Below are 16,145 nucleotides of genomic sequence, written 5' to 3'. Positions count from 1 at the left end.
TATATGGTCTCTAACAACTATGCAAAAATTGGTCGACATCGGTTAATAATTCAATGATTAAAACCGCTATGTTCATCGTAATTAAAGGAATAGGAAAAACAATTATGTAATATGGGGAACAATTTTAAAATATGAAGCAGATTGTTGGAAGAAGGAGTGACGAAGTAAATTTTGTGAAAATGAAGCAAAATACTTCGATTGAAGTAGTAGCGGCAGCACTGGCGTGAAGATAGCGACGTCGCTAACTTTCGATATCAGGGTTATCGAAAAAATAACAGGGTGACACAGAGACGACAAAAGTGAATTAATATAAGACGGACAGACAGAATATTTGATGAAATTTATGTATTTCCGTGCTTAAAAACAACGATTTATACACAGAATATCGTAGAGAACCCCTTTACCTTCAATTTGGTGTGCCACATGTGCCTGTTCAATGTCATTTAGCTTGGTTATTACTGGGTACTGGTGGTCAGGACACTATTTCCCATGTGGAGTCCAGGAATGGACTTCGTACACAAAAGTGACAACGGATATTGATAGAGGGCATCAATACCTACAATTTGGTATACCACATGTATCTGGGAAACGCCGAGTGTAGAACAAAATTTTCCAGAAACTGTTGGACGCACTGGTGGTCAGGACAGTATTTCCAGCGCTGAGGTCAGGAATGGACTTCGTACACAAAAGTGACAACAGAACTTGGTAGAGGACATCAATACCTACAATTTGGTATACCACATGTATCTGCGAAACGCCGAGTGTAGAACAAAATTTTCCAGAAACTGTTGGACGCACTGGTGGTCAGGACAGTATTTCCAGCGCTGAGGCCAGGAATGGACTTCGTACACAAAAGCGACAACGGAACTTGGTAGAGGACATCAATACCTACAATTTGGTATAGCACATGTATCTGGGAAACGCCGAGTGTAGAACAAAATTTTCCAGAAACTGTTGGACGCACTGGTGGTCAGGACAGTATTTCCAGAGCTGAGGCCAGGGATGGACTTCGTACACAAAAGTGACAACGGAACTTGGTAGGGGGCATCAATACCTACAGTTTGGTATACCACATGTATCTGGGAAACGCCGAGTGTAGAACAAAATTTTCCAGAAACTGTTGGACGCACTGGTGGTCAGGACAGTATTTCCAGCGCTGAGGCCAAAAATAAACATTAAACACGAAAAGAAAAACATAACTTAAAATAGGATTTAATAACTTAAATTCTTTCATATGTACAAAGATCATTTATTACATATTTACAATTAATATCATGTTTTTTCTTTTCAATAATTATTGTTATGACATGTCGATCGTGCAAAGGGTGCATACACAGAAAAAAATTTCACGAAAAATTTTCCAATTAAAATTTTAATTGAGTTTTAAAAAATATTCAATTAAAAATTTAATTGAATCAACAAATTTTTTAATTGAGACAAAAATCAATCACAAAATTTAATAGTATCAATTAATTTTTTAATTGGATCAATTAATTTTTTAATTGACCTTCAATTAATTTTTTAATTGATACTATCATTTCTGTGATTGAAGACATTTCAATTAAAAAATTAATTGGATCAATTAATTTCGTGATTGAATCAGAAAAAAATTTTTTTGTGTGTATTTAGTCTGCGTGAAGATAGCGACGTCGCTAACTTTCGATAACAGGGTTATCGAAAAAATAACAGGGTGACACAGAGACGGCAAAAACTGAATTAATATGAGACGGACAGACAGAATATTTAATGAAATTTATGTATTTCCGTGCTTAAAAACAACGATTTTTACACAGAATATGGTATGTGGATTTTGTTGAAATCCAATTGCAAAACTACTGGAATCCGTAGATATTTCAGTAGTTTTGCAATTGGATTTCAACAAAATCCACTGCACTGTCATGCACAATTGGTGATCACATCCGATGTAAAGTACAATGCCTATGTATCAATTGCATTTTGTTAGTATTTTGCCAAAAATAAAAACTTCATGATGTGATCACCAATTGTGCATGACAGTGCAGTGGATTTTGTTGAAATCCAATTGCAAAACTACTGAAATCCGTAGATATTTCAACTGAAATCCATTGTAAGTAGACATATAATGTGAACATAGTATTAACCCTAGACAGTCATCATTCGTCAAAATGACGACACGTAATTTCATTTTCGATTTAAAATGCATTTTAGTCTATTGGGAAATGGTAAATTTAAGTTATACTAATTCGACCGTTTTATCAATTTTTGTTTTATGCTACTTAAAACCAAATTGATTAAGAAAATAAATTCAAGTTTGGTTCACTTTTTCGCTCACGATGAAAATTATAGCGTCTTGAAATCAGCCGTAGTCAAAATGACGAAGGATGACGTTAATGTACAAAAAATAAGGATGACTGTCCAGGGTTAATATGAAAATGCTATTTGCAAATCTAGAAAAAGTAAGATTGCAATGAGGACGCACTTCTATACTATGTTCACACTATGATATGAATGTTTTTATACCCTCCACCATAGGATGGGGGTATATTAACTTTGTCATTCCGTTTGTAACACATCGAAATATTGCTCTAAGACCCCATAAAGTATATATATTCTGGGTCGTGGTGAAATTCTGAGTCGATCTACGCATGTCCGTCCGTCCGTCCGTCTGTCCGGCTGTCCGTCCGTCTGTGGAAATCACGCTAACTTCCGAACGAAACTAGCTATCGACTTGAAACTTGGCACAAGTAGTTGTTATTGATGTAGGTCGGATGGTATTGAAAATGGGCCATATCGGCCCACGTTTACGTATAGCCCCCATATAAACCGATCCCCAAATTTGGCTTGCGGAGACTTCCGGAGCAGCAAAATTCATCCGATCCGGTTGAAATTAGGTACGTGGTCTAAGTATACGGTCTCTAACAACCATGCAAAAATTGGTCCATATCGGTCCATAATTATATATAGCCCCCATATAAACCGATCCCCAGATTTGACCTCTGGAGCCTCTTGGAGGGGCAAAATTCATCCGATCCGGTTGAAATTTGGTACCTGATGTTAGTATACGGTCTCTAACAACCATGCAAAAATTGGTCCATATCGGTCCATAAATATATATAGCTCCCATATAAACCGATCCCCAGATTTGAACTCTGGAGCCTCTTGGATGAGCAAAATTCATCCGATCCAATTGAAATTTAGTACGTGGTGTTAGTATATGGTATCTAACAACCATGCAAAAATTGGTCCATATCGGTCCATAATTATATATAGCTCCCATATAAACCGATCCCCAGATTTGACCTCCGGAGCCTCTTGGAGGAGCAAAAGTCATCCGATGCGGTTGAAATTTGGTACATTTCGTTAGTATATGGCCTCTAACAGCCATGTAAAAATTGTCAAATTTTATTACTATAGAAAGTTTTGTCAAAATTTCATTTCTATAGAAAGTTTTGTAAAAAGTTTATTTCTATAGCAATGTTTGTCAACATTTTATTTCCATAGAAAATTTTGTCAAAATTTTATTTCTATAGAAAATTTTGTAAAAAATTTATTTCTGTAGAAAATTTTGTCAACATTTTATTTCTATAGACAATTTTGTCAACATTTTATTTCTATAGAACATTTTGTCAACATTTTATTTCTATAGAAAATTTTGTCAACATTTTATTTCTATAGAAAATTTTGTCAAAATTTTATTGCTATAGAAAATTTTGTCAACATTTTACTTCCATAGAAAATTTTGTCAACATTTTATTTCTATAGAAAATTTTGTCAAGTTTTTATTTCTATAGAAAATTTTATCAAAATTTTATTTCTATAGAAAATTTTGTCAAACTGAATTATATACGTATTTAATCGGCCTTTTTTTTTTTTTGTTTAATATATACCCCTTATGGACTAACTTACAATTTAGAAGACAGTGTTAATAAGTTTTACGATACCTTGCCATCGGCAAGTGTTATCGCAGCCCAAGTAATTCGATTGTGGATGGCAGCCTTTAGTAGAAGTTCCTACGCAATCCATGGTGGAGGGTACATAAGATTCGGCCTGGCCGAACTTACGGCCGTATATATATATATACCCCTTTGTTTAATATATACCCCTTATGGACTAACTTACAATTTAGAAGACAGTGTTAAAAAGTTTTACGATACCTTGCCATCGGCAAGTGTTATCGCAACCCAAGTAATTCGATTGTGGATGACAGCCTTTAGTAGAAGTTCCTACGCAATCCATGGTGGAGGGTACATAAGATTCGGCCTGGCCGAACTTACGGCCGTATATACTTGTTATTATTTGATATCTCACCTTTGTATTGAAAGGCAAAATTCTCGAAAATGAAAGATTTCAAGCACAATGTGAACGTAGAATCATACTACGTTCACAAGTTAATAATTTTTTTATTTGTAAATTTAAGCTGTCTTAGCAAAACAACTTATTTTTAACTTATTTGTAGTGCAAAGAAATTATTTGTTTGTAGTTAAATTTTATTATGTTTTGAAAATTTTCCACAGCCCAATGATTTTTTACTTGTTTTAAAAGGAACTACTGAATGGTAAAAATGGTAATGATTTGGCGCCAATAGTTTTTCCTTTACATTTGGTTCAGTTTTTCTTCTATGAGAGAGTGCAATTTCTTGAGTTGTAAAGGGTGATTTGTTAAGAGCTTGATAACTTTTTTTTTAAAAAAAACGCATAAAATTTGCAAAATCTCATCGGTTCTTTATTTGAAACGTTAGATTGGTCCATGACATTTACTTTTTGAAGATAATTTCATTTAAATGTTGACCGCGGCTGCGTCTTAGGTGGTCCATTCGGAAAGTCCAATTTTGGGCAACTTTTTCGAGCATTTCGGCCGGAATAGCCCGAATTTCTTCGGAAATGTTGTCTTCCAAAGCTGGAATAGTTGCTGGCTTATTTCTGTAGACTTTAGACTTGACGTAGCCCCACAAAAAATAGTCTAAAGGCGTCAAATCGCATGATCTTGGTGGCCAACTTACCGGTCCATTTCTTGAGATGAATTGTTCTCCGAAGTTTTCCCTCAAAATGGCCATGGAATCGCGAGCTGTATGGCATGTAGCGCCATCTTGTTGAAACCACATGTCAACCAAGTTCAGTTCTTCCATTTTTGGCAACAAAAAGTTTGTTAGCATCGAACGATAGCGATCGCCATTCACCGTAACGTTGCGTCCAACAGCATCTTTGAAAAAATACGGTCCAATGATTCCACCAGCGTACAAACCACACCAAACAGTGCATTTTTCGGGATGCATGGGCAGTTCTTGAACGGCTTCTGGTTGCTCTTCACTCCAAATGCGGCAATTTTGCTTATTTACGTAGCCATTTAACCAGAAATGAGCCTCATCGCTGAACAAAATTTGCCGATAAAAAAGCGGATTTTCTGCCAACTTTTCTAGGGCCCATTCACTGAAAATTCGACGTTGTGGCAGATCGTAAGTCTATTCATGATGAAATGTCAAAGCATACTGAGCATCTTCCTCTTTGACACCATGTCTGAAATCCCACGTGATCTGTCAAATACTAATGCATGAAAATCCTAACCTCAAAAGAATCACCCTTTAGTTATAAAGTACACCAAGGTAATAATTTTTCCTAGTTTTAACAACGCTTTGTGCAAATCTCAAAATGTGAAGTACAATTTTGTTCAATTTTCGCAGGAAGTATTTTATTCTTCCTATAAATCAATTTATTTATTTTATGTGTGATTAATAATCTATCTTTTTAAATTAATGTAGTTTATTCTACCCATAAATCAATTTATTATTTTATGTGCAATTACACCCTCAAAAAAAATCGCTTCTTTAACATATGTTCCAAACATATTTTGCAGGAAGCACATATATTATTGGATACTGCCGAAACATTAGTATGTTTGTATTATGTGAACATATCATATGTTTGGAAGCATTTTGAGCCCACAAATATTATATGCTTGGAAGAATTTTTCCAAAAGACGATTGTGCTCATTGCCTAACATACTCGTAATTTTCACTTCCTCGAAATATTTTAGTTCTTGGCACCTTTTTCTGTAATACAAATAATGTTGAAGAAATTATTCACTTTTATAATTTTTTTTCAAATTTTACCTTTCGCCTGCACGGAGAATCGAACCGAGGACTATACAGTTTGTAAGCCAACAAACTACCCACTGGACTACGTGGCTGTTATAGTCACCAGTAGATAATTATCGTTATAAGTTACACTTATATAGCATAGTTTGCAGCGCCCACGAGCCCATGCAAACATAACATTATTTAACAGAAACATACATTTGTTTGCCACGTGGACTCTCCCGTCAACTCTCCCGGTTTCCATCTCTATTTCTTTCTCTATACTCTCTCTGTCGCTTTGAATAAAATATCACAACATATGTATGTTTAGTCGAAATTTGTAAATTTATATATGTTTGCATTCACACATATGATTTTTATGAAACATTCATGCCCCAAACATAATATATTCTAACATATTAACATAGATGTCCCAAACATTTAGTGTTAGTTTAGGAACATTCCTTGTTTACACTTAAATATATTGTGTTTTAAAATTGTGCCCGAAACACATTTTGTTTATATCGGAACATATGAAAAACATATTTTTCTAAGAGTGTAATAATCTACATTTTTAATGAAAACAAAAATACCCAATAAACACAAACGTTTGAAAAATGCTAAATTTCAACAATTTTCAAACATTTTTTCAAAGGATTAGGGTAATATTCAAGTTGAGAAATTGTCGCGTTTTCAACAAAAAACAGACATTACCCTCAACAATGAAATTCAACACATTAGCAATAATATCTCAAGTGTTATCCTCAAACTGAAATGCATCGCTACTCAATAATTTGTCAAACAATTTTCGATGCGAGTCAAATTCAAAATTAACATCGTTCCAAATACTTTTCAACCTAAATTTGTATGATTGATATCCCCAATTCAAATTGAAAGTCAAAGCCAAAATTCTATGAATTTTGTATAATTTATTCATTTTCATCAAAATAAAATATATAATAGTACACTACACTACATAATACACTACAATACCAATTGATAAATAATATTCTTATTAAACATATAAACAAATAAGAACAAAACAAACAACAAAACTTTAAATATCTTAAACATTATTAGTAAACACTTTTGCATTGATAATTCGATTTCCTTCCTTTTGGTGTCACAAAACAGCATTAAAATTTATTAACATGCGGGCAATTTGAAATTGGGAACGTACTGGACCGCGTGTTAGAATTGATTTCCAGCAGAAGGAATTCACAATATATCCATTTTAAACTGATAATAGCATATGAATTAAACTGACAATCATAGACCAAGAAAATATAGAGACATACCTTAACAATTCACCATTGTTTTGTTTATTTGCAGTGCGCAGTCATTCCACTCAATTGCGCAGTCAAGTGACTCAATTTCTTTTTGGAAAACGAGAATTACCGTATAAATTAGTCAATTTGCATTACAAAAAAGGTGTGGATGAATAGTATTTTATAAACTTTCACAATATTTGGTGTTTCAACGAGAGAACAAAGGAAAGAAAACAAATTAAAGCCAAATTAAAAAATCACTCAATTGCAGACGAAAAAGAGCCATCTACGGTGTGCAGACAAACTACAGCGCTGTGAATTCACTTGAGATGTCTATACCTTCCTTGGTCTATGCTGACGATGTGATGCACATTTTCATGCAGAAGTTGTTGATTTCAACAATTTGTTGTTTTTAACAATTTTAATTGGTTGCACTTGTAATGTTTCTGGAAACTTTTTCTTGTCGATAAGCCACTCATTTTTCATTGGTCAGCTTCTTAATGTTTGCAAGAATGTAGCATCCAAAGATTTTAGTTTTCTGCAAAGAGATTTAAATTTAGTGACTTCTCTAAAATGTTGATTTAATTTCATATTGACATACCAATTATTATAAACTATTTGAAGCAGTTCCAGTTAATTGTCCACCATTTTTTCATCGGTCAGCTTTTTAATGTTTTCAAGAACATAGAATCCATAATTTTAGTTTTCTGCAAAGAGATATACATTTAGTGACTTCCTTAAAGTTTTATTTCATTTTTTATTTTCACTTACCTATTTTTATAAACTATTTGGTTATTTTCCATTTTTTTTTTTATTTCTTGCAATTGACCACGTTGCACAAAAAGTATTGAAAACCACATGGTTTTTTCGTTGCATTTTAGGGTAGTGTTTTGTCAAAGTTTTCTCATATTATCTTCAACACCTTTTCAAAGATTTCGTCAACATTTTGGCAAATTGGAAGTAATTCGCAAACAATTTGAAGATGTATTGAAGATGAGCTATTTCAAGCCAAGTTGAATTTATGTTGAAAATTATATTTACCCTCAAACTGAAAAGTTGTTGCATTTGAAAAACGCTCATCCTGTGTTTATTGGCCGGTACTCTGTTCGGTTTTCGCGTTGAAACTCCATACAAAATTAAAAAATGCGAAAAACTAGCGAAATTTTTCCATTTGTGGTACTTTGTTTTTTTTTTTTCGAGTTGAAAAACTGACGTTTATAGCATGGCGCCATTTGCAATGTGAATTAAGAAATAATTTATTTATTAAAAATATTTGTGTGGGTTTATAACACAAACACGGATTATATTTTTGTTCCGAAACTATACAAAGGATCAAAGGAGCAGCAGATCAATTGCCCAAGGAAAATAAAATATTAATTTTGTAATAACAAACAGCAACCACCAACTTAATTCAATATCGCTCCCTGTAAAATAGCGCTCCAAGTTACCTAAATAAACACCGCTTTCTATGTGCTAAATAATGGTTTCTATAAAAATTTTTCGCAAGAATGAACATAGTACCGGCCTTTACACACATATGCCATGGAATCTGTTATACACCAGTCCGCCATTTTGTTATGTGTTATAACACTTTTAGCAGAGTTACCAAGATAACTTACGAAACACGTGCTGCTGCATGTTTATGGGATCGATAACACATTTACCGATTATTTAGTCATCGCCGATAAGTCGTATCGATTCGACACACTGTAAGATTCTTTACAAACACCAATATTCCATCCGGAATAACTGATAGTCTGTGAAGCGCATTATAGATCAGCCATACACGATTCTACGTCACTAACACCGGCCAAGTTTCTTTTCGGAAAGGAATTGAAGTTGCCTGGAGATTTGATATTCGGAGCTAAAACAGTAACGACATACACAACACGTTTGGCGAAGTTCACGAATCAGTGCGCAACAAAATAAAAATTGTCAGCAACAGGCTTAAGAAGGACAATTGGTTCTGTTTTTTAATCCGCAACGAAAGAAAGGATTAAGTCCCAAATTGCAAACACAGTGGGAAGGCCCCTACCAAATCACGCATATTTTCTTTTATTTCAAATAAAAATAAGTACACCCAAAAATTTGCTAAATGAGCAGTTTTTGTGGCTGAAAAAGGGACAGCAAACTTTTTTACAGCTAAAATATCAAACAAATGCTTCTGGATTAGCAAACGTGTTGGCTGAAAGTTTTTGACAAACAGCGCTGCTGAAATAGCAAACTGCGTTAGTTGAAATAGCTAACATTTTTAATGCTATAGCAACTACAAATGTTTGTTGTCTCAACAACAAAATTTGTCGTTTTTTTAATGATATTTTGAAATAAAACCCGTAAATCATTTAATTAACTTCTTTATTTATTAAAGGTGTGAATTAAATTGAATTCCATCGAAATTAAAGAGCTATTGGAAGTTGAGTTGGAGTGTTGTCCAGGAATTAATTGCGTTTGTTTTTCTTCTTTGGCGTGTATAAGGCAAAATATAAAAATTTTTATACAATCTGTAATGCAAAGAAGTAAAAAAAAACAATTAATATTTACACTAGTTTACACTAAAACATACATTTAATGAGAGGTGGCTTTTTTATATATTTTCATCTCCTGAAGTCGTCATTTTTTTCAATATACAATTAATATCTCGAGCTAGAATTGTCCGATTATTTGTGCTTAAATGCAAGGTATTGAGATGACGAACAAACGTGTACAAATGGATCTGTTATAAGTAAGGTGGTTGAAAATATATCGATGAAAATAGGGCACATTTTCAAAAAAAGTGTTTATAACCTGCCATTTTTCGGTCGTTTTTATTCTCGTTGGTCCTGATTCTTACGTTAGGTTAGGTTAAAGTGGCAGCCCGATTAAGATTCAGGCTCACTTAGACTATTCAATCCATTGTGATACCACATTAACTAAAAGTACCTATTACATATAGGTACTTCTAACCGCTGAACCTTCTCGATTATTTTTCTTCGCTGAACCAACCAGATTGTTCCAAAAACATTAGCAGACTGCTTAAGTTAACTTTTTCCAGATCCGCCAGTAATCTGAAGCTATATGCTCCTAAAAGTTGCTTGCGCTTTACGCAAAATGCAGGACACTCACACAAGAGGTGTTTAATTGATTCTTTTTCCTCCGCATCATGACAGCTCATACAATAGTCATTATACTTCGCGCCAATAGTTTTTGTAAAATCGCCTATCAGGCAGCGACCCGTTATAGCAGATATCAGGAGTGATATCTGACGTCTCGAGAACATTAGCATATCTAGTGTGCGGTTTAAGTTGAAATGGGGCCATATTTGCTTGGTGTTCTCCATCGAACATTTGCCATCATAACAGCCTTCTCACGCAGTATGAGCTTGCAGGTAGCTAGGTGCATACAAGGTACTTCTAGTTTTAACCGCTGAACCTTCTCGATTATTTTTCTTCGCTGAACCAACCAGATTGTTCCAAAAACATTAGCAGACTGCTTAAGTTAACGTTTTCCAGATCCGCCAGTAATTTGAAGCTATATGCTCCTAAAAGTTGCTTGCGCTTTACGCAAAATGCAGGACACTCACACAAGAGGTGTTTAATTGATTCTTTTTCCTCCGCATCATGACAGCTCATACAATAGTCATTATACTTCGCGCCAATAGTTTTTGCAAAATCGCCTATCAGGCAGCGACCCGTTATAGCAGATATCAGGAGTGATATCTGACGTCTCGAGAACATTAGCATATCTAGTGTGCGGTTTAAGTTGAAATGGGGCCATATTTGCTTGATGTTCTCCATCGAACATTTGCCATCATAACAGCCTTCTCACGCAGTATGAGCTTGCAGGTAGCTAGGTGCATACCAACAAATTCTAGTTCCCCTGGAATATGTAAGGTAGTCCCTAGCCTTGCCAACTCATCCGCTTCGCAGTTCCCCGGTATGTTCCTATGGCCAGACACCCATATTAGGTGAATATTGTACTGCTCAGTCATCTCATTGAGAGATGTGCGGCAGTCGATGGCCGTTTTCGAGTTGAGGAACACAGAGTCCAAGGATTTTATTGCAGGTTGACTGTCTGAGTATATATTAATGCCCACATTTTTTGGAACATTACTTATCAGCCAATTCGCCACCTCTCTTATTGCTAATATTTCAGCCTGAAAAACACTACAGTGATTGGGTAATCTTTTCGCTATTCGAAGTTCCAGATCATTAGAATATACTCCGAACCCCACTTGTCCATCCAATTTGGAGCCATCAGTGTAGAAATCTATATATTCTTTATTCCCCGGGGTCTGTGTGCACCACGCCTCACTGTTGGGGATTAGAGTCTCATACTTTTTGTCGAAAAGTGGACTCGCCAATGTGTAATCCACTACGTTAGGCACATCTGACATTATTTTGAGGACCGAACTGTGACCGTAACTTTTTTCCGACCACAGCGATAGCTCGCGCAACCGCACAGCCGTTGTTGCAGCTGACTGTTTGGCCAAAATGTCTAAAGGCAATATATGCAATATGACATTAAGGGAATTTGTTCCTGTCTTGCTGAATGCACCTGAAATACACAAACACGTCATACGCCATATCTAAACAAGTCGGTTTCTGAAGTGCCGCCAGACTACAACACCATATGGCATTATAGGTCTAACCACTGCCGTGTATAGCCAATGCACAATTTTTGGTTTTAGTTCCCACTTTTTTCCTATTGCCTTTTTGCCCGAGTACAAAGCTACAGTTGCTTTTCTCGCCCTTTCTTCAATATTAAGCTTAAAGTTCAGCTTCCTGTCCAAAATAACGCCAAGGTATTTTGCACACTCACCAAAGGGAATTTCAATACCCCCTAAGGATATGAGCCTAACCGTGGGAGTTTTGCGATCTTCGCTGTACATCACTAATTCAGTCTTTGCAGGATTTACCCCAAGACCATTGTCTTTCGCCCATTTCTCAGTCATCCGGAGGGCCCTCTGAATAGTATCTCTGATTGTGGATGGGAATTTTCCCCTGACTGCCAGAGCCACATCATCTACGTATGTCACCACTTTTATCCTTTCTTTTTCTAGAGTAACCAGAAGGTTATTTATAGCAACATTCCAAAGAAGAGGTGATAGAAATCCTCCCTGGGGAGTGCCTCTGTTCACATACCTTTGTATGTTTGCTTGTCCTAGTGTGGCTGAAATACGTCTCTTCATTAGCAGTTCGTCTAACAGCCTGAGTATCGAGCTCGGATGGACATTATTGAACGCCCCTTCGATGTCTAGAAACGCCACGATTGTGTATTCTTTGACAGATAGTGAGCTTTCAATAAATCTGACTAGTTCACGTAGTGCGGTCTCAGTAGACCTGCCCTTCGAGTATGCATGCTGTCGTTTCGAGAACAAACTTGAATCGATGCTAGTTCTAAGATAAATATCTATCATCTTCTCCAGAGTCTTAAGTAGGAATGAGGATAAGCTGATTGGTCGGAAATCCTTCGCCCTCGTGTGAGAGGCTTTTCCCGCTTTAGGTATGAAAACGACTTTGGTTTCCCTCCACTTTCCTGGGATATATGATAAGTTGATACATCCTTTATATATCGCCGACAACCAGGGGATAATTTTGTCAGTTACTGCTTGTAACTCCGCCGGAGTAATTCCATCAGGTCCGGGGGATTTGAATGGTCCAAAGCTATTTAGCGCCCATCTTATTCTTATTCTTACGTTAGAGTATCATCATTTCGAGCATGAAGAGAAACCTGACTTTTTTTAAACGGGTGGTATTTTTCCGCCGGTACAGAATCACAGTAAAACATTTTGTGAAAATGTGTCCTATTTTCATCGTTATGTTTTGCTCCACTTAACTTATCACAGATCCAACGATATAACCGGACATTTCTAGCTCGAGACATGAAAAAAGGACGAAAAACTAAAAGTATGAGGACGAAAAACTAAAAGTTATGAGGAAGTATGTCATCAAAGGTGACCAGTAAAATAGGTACTTTTAGCAATAAATCAAAGTGATTCATACTAAACGCATATAATATTCACTTAGGTCATATTTAGTTGGCAATTTTCTCCTAAAATAGCTAGGTTGTAATGTGATACATTCATTTTAGGTTAGCTATAGTGGCAGCCCATTATTTCTGGCTCACTTAGACAACTTAGTCCACTGTAATACCGCAAGTGGCGAACTTCTCTCCAATTCCATGTTTAGCTCAAAGACAAGGAATCTCCTTTTTATAGCCGAGTCTGAACATCATTTCCATTGCGATGAAAGTTTTAGAGAAGCTTTAAAACCAAAGATTATCTGAAATAACAAGATGTCTATATGCTTCCTCTTTTTTTTCCAATAGGCTCATGAGTTTAGGTGCATACATGTATGAGAGAGTTGGAAAAAAATGGGTATGATGTTACGAATCTAAAAAAGAAAAGAAAATGAAGAATTTTCAATTTGGTTAATAGACCTGTTCCTGCACTCTTTTCATTCAACATTTATGCCAAAAGAAATTACTTCAAGTAAATTGTGTTTATTTTTATTTTGTTGTGTCTTTATTGGTAACGTATCTTTGCAAATTACATTGCCATACAAAACATAATGACTAATATGGTTTATTTATAATTATATGATGATAAAAATGGCAATTTTAACGGCTAAAGGCCGGTACTCTGTTCGGTTTTCGCGTTGAAACTCCATACAAAACCAAAAAATGCGAAAAATTTGCAAAATTTTTTCCATTTGTGATACTTTGTTTTTTCGTGTTGAAAAACTGACGTTTATAGCACGGCGCCATTTGCAATGTGAATTAAGAAATAATTTATTTATTAACCCTGGAAAGTCATCCTTATTTTTTGTACACTAACGTCATCCTTCGTCATTTTGACTATGGCCTTTTTCAAGACGCTATATTTCGCATCATGAGCAAAAATGAGAACCAAAATTGATTTTATTTTCTTATTCAATTAGTTTTTAATTAGTATAAAACAAAAATGCATAAAATACTTGAATTAATATATCTTAAACTTATCATTTTCCAATCGGCTAAAATGCATTTTAAATGGAAAAATTAAATTAGCGTCGTCATTTTGACGAAGGATGACTGTCTAGGGTTAAAAACTATTTGTGCGGGTTTATAAATCAAACGCGGACCATATTTTTGTTCCGAAACTATACAAAGGATCAAAGGAATAGCAGATCAATTGCCTAAGGAAAAATAAAATGTTATTTTGTAAAAACAAGCAACAACCACCAACTTAATCCAATATCGCTCCCTGTAAAATAGCGCTCCAGGCTACCTAAAAAAACGCAGCTTTCTATGTGCGAAATAATGGTTTCCATAAAAAACTTTCGCAAGAATGAACATAGTACCGGCCTTAATGCTTAGTACTAAGTTCGTTTCTGCGAAAAACGAATATCTTCATCTATCTCCGTAAATAGGGTTTCAAACCCAGGGATGTTAACTTATTTATGCGAAATAATATGCCTGCCTATTTTTTCGTGCGAAAAATCCAGGGTTGTATAAATATGTGTTTGAAAATGCTCAAAACAAAGATTTCGCATTTATTCCGCGCTAACGTTTTTTGTATGGAGTATAACAGTTTTTCGCGCGAAAACGTGATCTTAGTACTAGGCTTAAACTGGAACTTAATACCCACCTTAAGACATTAAATCATTAAGAATTGTCTATTATGCTCCCTGGTGTTCTTTCTGCGTTAAGTTGTCTACAGTTTTTCTGAGAAAATAGGAATTTTTACTTTACAGTTTTAATTTTGGTTTAATGAAACACGCACGTAGTAGCGGCCAATTCAAAATGTTTCCCTCTTTCAACTTTTTTATTTGCCAATTATTGTTTTTAAACGAAAAATTAAGAGTCACAAATTATTACACATTATTGGTCCCCCGAACACAGCTATTTACACATATGATTGCTACGAATACAATTTTAAAGAGGAATTTGAGAAAATGTTGCAAAGAAACCTTCCAAAAAGCATAATAGATAACGAACGTGCGTGAACCTAAAGTCGTGCACTTTTATCTATTCAAGAACAAGAGGCAATTTGGACATCTTGTTATAATTACAGTCTTTGGTCTATGCCACATACCTTATAATACATAGATGAGCCATGGGTGTCAAACTATGTTTGACAGTTCCGAAGATTAAGAATAAACGAGAAAAATAAGAGCACGCTTACAAACTCTTTCGTTTTCCATTTTGTAGTTTGCCAATTTTACACAAAATTAGAACGTTTATGATGCACCAGAGAATTTATAAATAAATTAATACATTAAAAGTTCATATTTGAACAAAAAATTGTGACCAAAACCGCGAAAATACGAAATTTAATTTTGGGCAGCATTGCTCTTTACGAACAACACAAGAGCAAATGCACGAAAATTAATATTTGGGACTGACTCTTTACGAAAAAATCAAAACGAAATATCAGAAAATTAATTTTTGGAACTGACACATTTTTTTTAAAGAGACACATGGCCTATCTATATAACATCTATTGTCTATGCAGTAAACTATCAAGAGAGTAATAGTGTATTTTGCTCTCTTTGCTTAAAATTGCTGAAAAGTACGAGAATGCAATCCAGTAACTACTTTTATATTCAAAATTTGAGCTTATAAAATATTAAAAACATTTAACGTATTCAGTTTTTAAGCTTCCAATATAATTGCGGAACATGTACATTTTACTTGTGTTTTGTTGTTATCAAACACTCTAGCAAAAACTTGCAATTTCTCAATCTGATAACTGACTAATGTAGTCTCACGCTCTCTTTTTACCGGCTTTTTGGCGTAATCGATCAACTTCTAGTCATAAGCGTAGGAAGGCCTCTGGGGAGGGGGCTTAGACCCCCCAGAAAAAATTT

General features: G+C 35.1%; 2 long non-coding RNA genes across 4 annotated transcripts; both read right to left on the bottom strand.

Moving 5' to 3' along the window:
• Positions 1 to 6,970: 6,970 nt before the first annotated feature.
• On the bottom strand, positions 6,971 to 8,769 carry LOC142223026 (uncharacterized). 3 transcript variants are annotated; one of them, XR_012718498.1, is made up of 4 exons: positions 8,359 to 8,769; positions 8,089 to 8,239; positions 7,919 to 8,024; positions 6,971 to 7,855 (listed from the first exon to the last, which is right to left on the bottom strand). It is a non-coding gene; the product is annotated as an uncharacterized LOC142223026 (long non-coding RNA). The 3 variants fall into 3 exon arrangements; XR_012718499.1 differs by having other exon boundaries at positions 6,972 to 7,288; positions 7,348 to 7,855; positions 8,089 to 8,769; XR_012718497.1 differs by having other exon boundaries at positions 6,972 to 7,855; positions 8,089 to 8,769.
• Positions 8,770 to 9,655: 886 nt separating this feature from the next.
• Positions 9,656 to 13,608, bottom strand: LOC142223024 (uncharacterized). Its single transcript, XR_012718496.1, has 2 exons — positions 13,319 to 13,608; positions 9,656 to 9,818 (listed from the first exon to the last, which is right to left on the bottom strand). It is a non-coding gene; the product is annotated as an uncharacterized LOC142223024 (long non-coding RNA).
• Between the last annotated feature and the right edge of the window lie 2,537 nt (positions 13,609 to 16,145).

The sequence above is a fragment of the Haematobia irritans genome, chromosome 2 (assembly GCF_050003625.1).
Source record: "Haematobia irritans isolate KBUSLIRL chromosome 2, ASM5000362v1, whole genome shotgun sequence".
NCBI lineage: Eukaryota > Metazoa > Arthropoda > Insecta > Diptera > Muscidae > Haematobia > Haematobia irritans.
Note: the sequence above shows the minus strand (reverse complement) of the source record. Positions and strands in the feature narration are given on the sequence as shown.